The sequence below is a fragment of the Siniperca chuatsi genome, linkage group LG5 (genome assembly GCF_020085105.1).
Source record: "Siniperca chuatsi isolate FFG_IHB_CAS linkage group LG5, ASM2008510v1, whole genome shotgun sequence".
In the NCBI taxonomy this organism is placed as follows: domain Eukaryota; kingdom Metazoa; phylum Chordata; class Actinopteri; order Centrarchiformes; family Sinipercidae; genus Siniperca; species Siniperca chuatsi.
Window position 1 is genome coordinate 31,446,801 of NC_058046.1, and position 9,591 is coordinate 31,456,391.

The window sequence follows — 9,591 nt, forward strand, 5'->3', positions numbered from 1 at the left end:
TTATCTGCCCAGAGAGCTCACCAGTGACTGTATGAGGTCATCAGCAGTCACATGACAAAACAACCGGATGGTGTTTTTATTGTAGCTGGGGATTTTAATCAAACAGACCTCAGAACTATTTTACCTAAATTCCACCAGCATGTCCACACCAGGGGAACAAAAACCCTGGACCGTGTGTACACGAACATTTCTGGCAGCTACAAAGCCCTCCCCCGTCAACGCTGAGACTTCATATCAGGAGAACAACCTACTGCTCAATGTCAGCGAAACCAAGGAGCTGATTGTTGATTTTAGGAAAGACACACACCCCTGTCTACATCAGTGGGGGTGAGGTGGAGCAGGTGAATAGTTTTAGGTTCCTGACATCTCCACCCTGGTCAAGAAAGCTCAGAAACTGCTGTATTTCTTAAGGAAACTTAAGAAGGCAAAACTCCTGTGCCAAGTTATTAACTTTATTAACTTTATTAACATTATTAACATTATTAACTTTATTAACATTATTAACATTATTAACTTTTACAGAGGAGCCATAGAAAGCATCCTGACTGGAAACAAACTGGCATGGGATTTGCACGGCCCAGGACCAGGGCTCTGCAGCAGGTGATTAAAACCACCAAGTAGCAGAAAACCAAACTCCGTGTCTGATCAAAGTTTATTTGTATTTCTGGTGAGCTGGGCTAAAACGTTGGTGCAACCCCGTTACTGGATACTAGAAGAGTTGTGTTTTGTGCTGTATGTCTTGTATTTATTTGTTTCATGGTATTTTGAGTGAGGTGAAGCTGGCATATAGGTCACCCTGGGAAACAGAGCTGAGAATGAAGTTAGCTGTAGCTTACAAGGACTCAAATTTCAGCATGTCAGATGTTCAGTCTTTTATGTTTATGGGTAATACTGGTTTTCCATTGTTCATGGTTCATGTTTATATGGTTAATAAAGATGTATATGTTAGATGTATGTGGTTATTTAAGTTTTAGCAACCTCCTAGGATATAATAGTGTATAATGTGACCGGGATGCAGACGTGACTTTATGCTAACTTAAGTCTTTGCTTGCTCAGGCTTCAGAATTACATTGTTGACAACAAAATCCACCGTACACAAAATGATTACATGTTAGACATGATGTTGATCCCAGTTCGATCCCAGCTTCCCCCAGCCCACATGTCGAAGAGTCCTTGTGCAAGACACTGAACCCCAAAATGCTCCAGAGGGCTGTGTCCTCGGTGTGTGTGTGAGTGTGTGTGTGTGAATGATTAGGTTCTTTCAACTGATGAGCAGTTGCTATCAGTGTGTGAATGTGTGTGAATGTGAAATGTAGCTGAAGCGCTTTGAGTAGTCAGAAAGACTAGAAAGGCGCTATATAAGTCCAGTCCATTTACCATTTACCATTCTCCCACATGGCCCCTTCAAAGTCTGCAGCCTTAATACCGCCAAGATTCCATCTTCAGCTGACGCGCCGCATCACCTTAGTTCATCTGCCTCTGCTGCAGCTCCCTCTAGTGTTCCACTCCTGTCTGCAGCTGCCTTCTTATTACGCCCTTCATAGTGACCTTCTCATTTGGAAATAATAATATTGTAATTTGTTTTCAGATATTACCCAAGTCCAACGTTTTCTGAAATACACAATTTAAACAAACTATTGTATTAATCTAGTAGATTAAGTAGATAATCTATTGCTTGTTTAAACAGCATTTAATGTTGTATACATTCTTCATTGTTCACTAAATGTAACTGCGAAATTAATGTGTGTTTTGTTCGTGTCTAGTGTCCAATTCATATATTGCTTATCTCTTAAAAATATAATTTGGTGCCCGGCAGCCTTCTCCTCCCTGGCCCCTGTGCATCCTGAAGCCTTTATTCCATCTGCTTTTGAATCATCAGTTGCCGACTGACTCTGCGGGACCATCCTCCGTTGACGTTTCACCGTACTGCACCATCTGTGGCCGGGGGTTTGGTCAGACATGTGAAATTCCTCTGCAGAACTACAGCACCTGCAGACATCATGGCCAATGAACAACGACTGTGTCCATTGTACTGGTAACAAGACCCCTGTTGTTCGTGGCAGCACCGCTGGCTTTGCAGAGAAATTGCACAAATTAAACCAAGCTCCCATTGCTCCATCTCTTGTGGACGTTCGAGATCAATCTGATCCAAGTGTGATGTAACTAAGTACATTTACTCAAGTACAGTACTAAATTTGAGTAACTTGTACTTTACTTGAGTCTATCCATTTTATGCAACTTTATATTTCTACTCAACTACATCATGCATTGCTGTAGATTAAATTACCCAACAGTATATAAAGATGTTAAAATTAGCTCAACCTTAAACATCTATAGCAGTAAAATGCAACACATAATAATAACATAATAATACACCAGTAGTATTAATACAAAAACAGTAAAACACTGACAGGGACCATGTTTCTGCAGAATGACTACTTTTAGTTTTGATACTTAGTAAATTATGCTGATTATACTTGCATACTTACTCAAGTAAGGTTTTGATTGCAGGACTTTTGTAGTGGATAATTTTCAGTGTGGAATTGCAACTTTTCCTTTGGTAAAAGATCTGAATACTTCTTCCACTACTGCTCTGATCCATCTCCCTCTAATGCAGCCACCTCACCCCATCTGCAGCTCCTTTGAGCAATGACTCTCACTGCAAAAGCATTCAGATGTATTACAGTTTATTTGTAGTTACACAATTACACCTTGCTTTTTGAAATACATAATTAGTACCAAATGCTATATTTATCCATTAGACTGCTTGTTACGGCCCGGCCTGGCCTTTCCCGTGGGTCCCGTCTTGTGTTTTCTCCTGTTGTATGTGTCTCCTTCTGCAGGTAGTAAGTGGGTGCAGGTGTGCCGGGTTGCCTTGATAGCATCCCACAGCTGGGTGTGAGGTGAAGAATGCTGCAGTCTCCACCTTGGATGGCTCCCTCTTCCTTCACCAGCACTCTGCAGATCACCAGAAACCCCGAGACACTGATATGTGCCGATATGTTTTTTCTCTGTAATTCTTCAATAAAAAGGTTTTTTTGACATGTGACCTCCCATTAATGTTGCTACAGCGTGAGCCAGGTGTAACACGCTTTGTTAAAGCCATTATGTCAGCTATATAGAAATATGTAATACTGTTCTGAAGCATATGATGAAATATGAGCAGAAAATGCTGCAGTGTTTGTGAAGCCACTTTGTTGTATTAATATGACGTGGTTTCATTGCTGTGAAATGTGAAGGCACAATACATTCTAGTACCTTAGAAAAATGGAGCTGTTGCCAAGCAATGGGTAAAATTAAGGTGTAGCAGTACTTGCAATTAGTTCCATTAAAGACATTGTTGGTGTTCTGTGCATGAAGTCATTGAACATAGAGTAAGTGTAAGAGTAGACTTAGCCCTACCGCACAATGGCATGTTGGTTGGATTTGGCAGATTCAGAATCAGAATCAGAATACTTTACTGATCCCCGAGGGGAAACTCTTTCGTTACAGCTGCTCACTGTCACGTCAGCGCACACAGGAACAGAAGCACTGAGCAAATCAGAATATAATACGCTATAATACAGGTAAGATAAATTAAGCACAAAGTGGATATAAGTATAAAAGCTAAAATAAGTGTAAAGTACAAAGTGGATTTAGAGGTTGATAAGTATGTACGGTATAATACAACGTAATAATATAAGTAATAAGTAGTAGTGCATTTACTGTCAAGCTAAGTGTAGCTCTGTGGTGCATTTTGGGGGGATGAGTCTTCCGCTGAAAGATTGTCACATGAGAAGTTGGGTGTTGCCTGATTTTATCACTGGTAGGGAACTGTAGGCAGAGGTGAATTTAGAAACTACAGCATAGCAAGTATTAAAAAGACTGGAAGTGATTGAAAAGATTTTTTTTTTGGTCACTTTGGAGCACAGCAGAGAAGGTGGGGAATTGTAATGGTGAGCATCAGTTTTGAACCTTGATCTCACAACTGCAGAGCCCACACACATACCACTATACTATTGTTAGATAACTGTTATAAGAATAATTTGGAACTGAGTATCTATCTTCTTCAGGGACAATCAAGTGCAGCTACATCCACACAAAAACGATTATAACAGGTAATTTTAAGACAAGGTAAGGTGATCATATTCTCTTGCAAATCAATATTTGATCCTCTGTAAACTTTACAATTCACAATCATCTTGAACAAAGATAATCAGCTAGCTATAGCCTCAGTGCCCACCTCTTGCAGTGACAGACAACCCACTACAGTTATATTTACACTACAATATGATTAATACAGGTTATTTTAAAAGATAAAGACGGCAGACAAGGTGATTACATTCTCAGGCAAATCAGTATTTTATCCTTTGAATCCGGAATACTGTATAATTCACAAAGACAACACAGATCTACAACAATGGCAGGCACTTTTCATCCATGCATAGCTTTGGTCTGTTTTTACTCTTCACTGATTGGCTAAAGAATCTTTAAACTTACTGGCTATGTAAAACAGATGGAAGGGCTCATTATCATAAGGAAAAATGCTGTGAAAAGCTGCATTTTTGGCGGGTTTTGGCGTTTTAATGTATATAAGTAGAGTGCCGTAAAACGCTGGGTTTTTTCACGACGTTTTACACGAATAGACATTGGATATGTTATTTGTTTCCTTGGTTATTACTAGAGCCATATCATATCTATCATCTAATTATACTGTTGCTTGTATTCCACACTGCCTGCTAGCTAGCCATAAATTGTAATCCATTCTCCATACCTCCAATCTAATTTTTATGAGTGTGTAAAATCAGTGTCTTATTCAAAACTATGTTTCATTAATCTATATCATGGTATACATATCATGTGTATATATCATGGTAGAAGCTTGTTTATGCCATTAGCAGACAGACAACATTAGCTAGGTTTGGTTAGTTGGGTAAATGTCAGCTTGTTAGCCTCTAACAATTGTAATTTAATTAGAATTACTCCAGAACAAATAACGACATTCAGTTAGTAGCATGGTTGGCTGTATGTACAGTAAGTTGCCAGGTAGCACGACTAAGTAGCATGCCTCGATGGTGATTAAGAAATGGAACAGCATGCATTTTCAGCAGGTATTTCTGCCTCTGGAGCTGTAGAGTCTGGATCTGTGGTTGTGGGCCACCTGCTGCCCCCTTGTTCCTGCTCGACAACTGCTACTACAGTTGTTGTTATTGGCTCTGTTGCTGATGCTGACATTGTTCTTCCTATAGCTGTCATTCCTATAATTATTAATTTATTAATATTAACACTACAATTACTATTCTACTATATAAAAAATAATAATTCTACGTGGTCTTTGCATTGTGCCTCCCTAACCCTATCCCCTTCCCCCAAACCCCTCCCCTCTCGCTCTCTCTCTCTCTCTCTCTCAAAACCTAACACAGCAGCAGCCCACCATTGAGTCTGGTTCTGTCCAAGGTTTCTGCCTCTTAAAAGGAAGTTTTTTCTTGCCACTGTCGCCAAATGCTTGCTCATGGTGGGATTTGTTGCATCTCTGTAATTAATATTATAAAGAGTACGATCTAGACCTGCTCTATAGGAAAAGTGCAATGAGATAACTACTGTTGTGAATTGGCACTATATAAATATTAATATATAAAATACCTAAAAAATTAAATATATAAATTGAATTGAATTAAATGCATTCATTCTAGCTACCTTTTTCTTGGGAGTGCTTAGAATGGAGGATGGATCACAGACAATGAAAAGGAAAAAGGCAGTGTAATATAGTCATTAAGTCTAGACTATACCTATTAAGTCCAACTGCGAGCTGTGTGCATCATATTTTTTTATTTAATAAATTGCATATTTACACATGAAAATTGGGTCACTCCATATTATTGTATAGCAAGATAGTCAGTCATTACTCTAAAATTAAACCTTTATGTCCTTAAGGCATGCTTAAAGTTTAGCTAAATGGTTAGTTTTACCTGGATTAATCGATAGATATAATTGGGTATCATCCGCATAACAATGAAAGTTTATAGAGTGTTTCCTAATAATATTGCCTAGAGGAAGCATATATAAGTTGAATAGAATCGGTCCAAGCACAGAACCTTGTGGAACTCCGTGACTAACTTTGGCGTCTACGGAGGACTCATCCTTAACATTTACAAACTGACATCGATCTCATAAATAGGATTTAAACCAGCTTAGTCCGGTTCCTGTAATGCCAATTACATGTTCCAGTCTCTGTAATAGGATGTGATGGTCAATGGTGTCGAACGCAGCACTAAGATCTAACAAGACAAGTACAAGACAAGCCCGTTGTCTGATGCAATTAAAACGTCATTTGTAATTTTCACCAGTGCTGCCTCTATGCTATGATGCACTCTAAATCCTGACTGAAAATCCTCAAATAAACTATTGTTATTTAGAAAGTCACAACTGATTGGCGACTGCTTTCTCAGGGATCTTAGAGAGAAAGGGGTGGTTAGATATAGGTCTATAGTTGGCTAAAACCCCTGAATCAAGAGTGGGCTTTTTAAGAAGCAGTTTCATTACAACTATTTCAAAGGACTGTGGTACATAGCCTGTTAGTAAAGACAGATTGATCATATCCAGTAAAGAAGTGCTAACTAAGGGTAAAACGTCTTTAAGCAGCCTAGTTGGAATGGGGCTATGACGGTCTGTCAGCCTGGCTACAGTGCTGAAAAGAAACCTGGGGTTGTTTTTATTTTCCTCTATTAATGATGAGTGGTAAGCTGCTCTGGCATTACGGAGGGCTTTCCTATATGTTTTAAGACTATCTTGCCAGATTAAACGAGACTTTCAGGTTGTTGGAACGCCATTTCCTTTCAAGTTTGAGATGTTTGCTTTAATTTGTACACCATGGAGCTTACCTTCTTTGTTTTATTATCTGCTTTTTTAGAGGGGTGATAGAATCGTGTTGTTCGCAGTGAGCCTGCAGCACTATCAACAAGATGGTCAATTTAGGATGGGCTGCGATTTGCACTGGAGTCCTCTGTTGTACTGAGACATAACACAATTAAATGCAGATGGGATCGCTTCCTTGAAAAGTTATTAAATAATGGTCCATTTATGAAGGATTCTGTGGAAAGACTATTTAATGTCCAATTTCAATGCCATATACCAGAACAAGGTCGAGGGTGTGTTTAAAACAGTGAGTGGGTTTATGTACACTCTGACTAAAGTCAGTCGAATCTAATAATGATATAAACATAGTACTAAGGCTCATTTTCAACGTCCACATGAATATTGAAATCATCTACAATAGTTACTTAATCTGTTTTAAGGATAAAACTTGATAAAAACTCTGAGAATTCAGATAAAAATTTCTGAATAAGGACCAGGTGTCATTTGTTGTGTGATATGTGGACCCAAATGCAGATGACCAGGAAGCGGTATGAGGGTGAAGTAGCCGGATGACTACAGTGTTTATTGGAGGTGATGTGGTTTACAGGCAGGTACAGGCAGACAGACCGGTAGGCAGAAAGGTAACAAACAGGTAACAGGAAAATAGGCTGATATAGGTCCAGGTACAGGGAAATGGGTTACCGCCTGGCAGTAGTGGAAACAGGGAAGTGAGTCCAAATGAGGCTAACCAAGTCCAATAGGGAGCAGGCAAAGTTCAAAATCCAGAATCCAGACATGGTTCAAGCGAGACAAAGAATCCAAAACAGAACTCACAGTAAGAATGCCAGGGAACTGGGCACGAAAACCAGGTACAACAAAAGGTGCCCCAAATGGCAACACACATGATATGACACTGAACAAAGGAAAAGACCTAGACTGAATACCCTAAGGGAGGTGTGACAACGAGACAAAGGTGCAAACAATCAAGGAAGTAAAACCACAAGACACACAAGGATAGGAACACACTACAAAATAAAATAGGAAGTGACAAAACCTCAAACTACAACACCAGGAGCGCGGTACACTATAACAAATAGAATTGGCTGGTCCAGGTCAGGTGTGAAAGACTAAGAACAAGGCTTTCGAATGAGTTATAATTTAGTTTAGGTTTAGAGTTGATTAATAGACTTGAGTTGAAGATGGCTGCAACTCCTGATCTGATGTTTAAGAGTCCACATTTAATTCTCCTATTCTGTTGTGCTATTTCAGTGTTTTTGTTTAGGTTTTTCTGTATAGCTCCTCTTCTGTCAACTTTTGATTTTATTAATTTAAGTGGTCGGGGGGCAGACACGTCACTAAAGAGTTGGGTGTGGGTGGGTAACAGCTATGGAAACGCAGAGAAGGGTGTAGGACTGCAACTCTGCCTCCTGGTGTCAACTCTGAGTTCTCATGGTTTTGGTCCACTAATAAAATCAGTCAGATTTCTAGATTTGAGAGCTGCTCCATCCAAAGTGGGATGAATGCCGTCTCTCCTAATCAGACCAGGTCTTCCCCAAAAAGTCCGCCAATTATCTACAAAGCCCACATTGTTTGCTGGACACCACCTCGACAGCCTGCGGCGGAATGAAGACATGTCATCACTGGTCAGGGTTGGCAGGGGCCCAGAGAAAACTACGGAGTCCGACATTGTCTTTGCATATGTACACACCGACTCAACATTAACTTTAGTGACCTCCGATTGGCGTAGTCAGGAGTCGTTACCGCCGACATGAATAACAATCTTCTTGTATTTACGAATATCCTTAGCCAGCAGTTTTAAATAATATTCACGTTGCCCGCTCTGGCCCCAGGAAAACATTTAACTATGGTCGCTGGTGTCACTAACTTCACGTTTCTCAAAATGGAGCTGCCACTAGACTTCTTGACTGAACACACACAGTGAACAACTTTGCACTGCATTTCAAAGGAGATGTTGGTTATATGAAAATCCACACAAATGGACTCAGGCCTGTAATAGTGCAAAGACACATAATACAGTTTTATGAAATTAATAGTTGTTGTCTCTTGTTACATTTGCAGCCAGCTCCACAGCTGCAACACCCAGTAGCAAATATCAAGTCGATGTACTGTACACTTTTTAGACTAATGTAAAGAAATGGCTTAGACTTATATGCCTCTATGAATCAGTGGCATTATTATCAAATTAATAAATTATTTATCTAATGAGCCCATCAACCATAAGATTATGACACCTTAACAAAATGACCTGTTTATAGCCTGTACACTGGCCATCAACAGGACGGGGAAGTCACAATTATCAAACTGTGTAAAATTATATAACGTGTCCATGCATGTGTGTCCCCGAATCTTTCACAGGAGGCCGGAGGTCCAGGGAGGCTCCCCTTCCAGTTCCTGGTGAATCAAAGCATAACATGTCCAAGCACGTTTGGCTGGACCTTCAGGTGGGAGGTGCAGTCTGATTTAATTTGGCCACTTACAAATAACAAAAAAGGGTCTTGGAAGATATTGTGAGAATCAGGTCTATGGGTGAATTTGGACTATTAACTTGTTAACTGTGATTCAAAGGTATTTAATCTGTGGCATAAAGGAGTAAACTGCTTTGTATGCCACTATCCATTTACAGCTTGGAAGATATTTGAAGTCATTTTCAGTCTCTGCACAAAGCACTTTCACCAGTTCTGGCGTTTGAGAAATGAAATATCTGGTTTCTGTTAGAATCACAAGCCTTCTAATTTA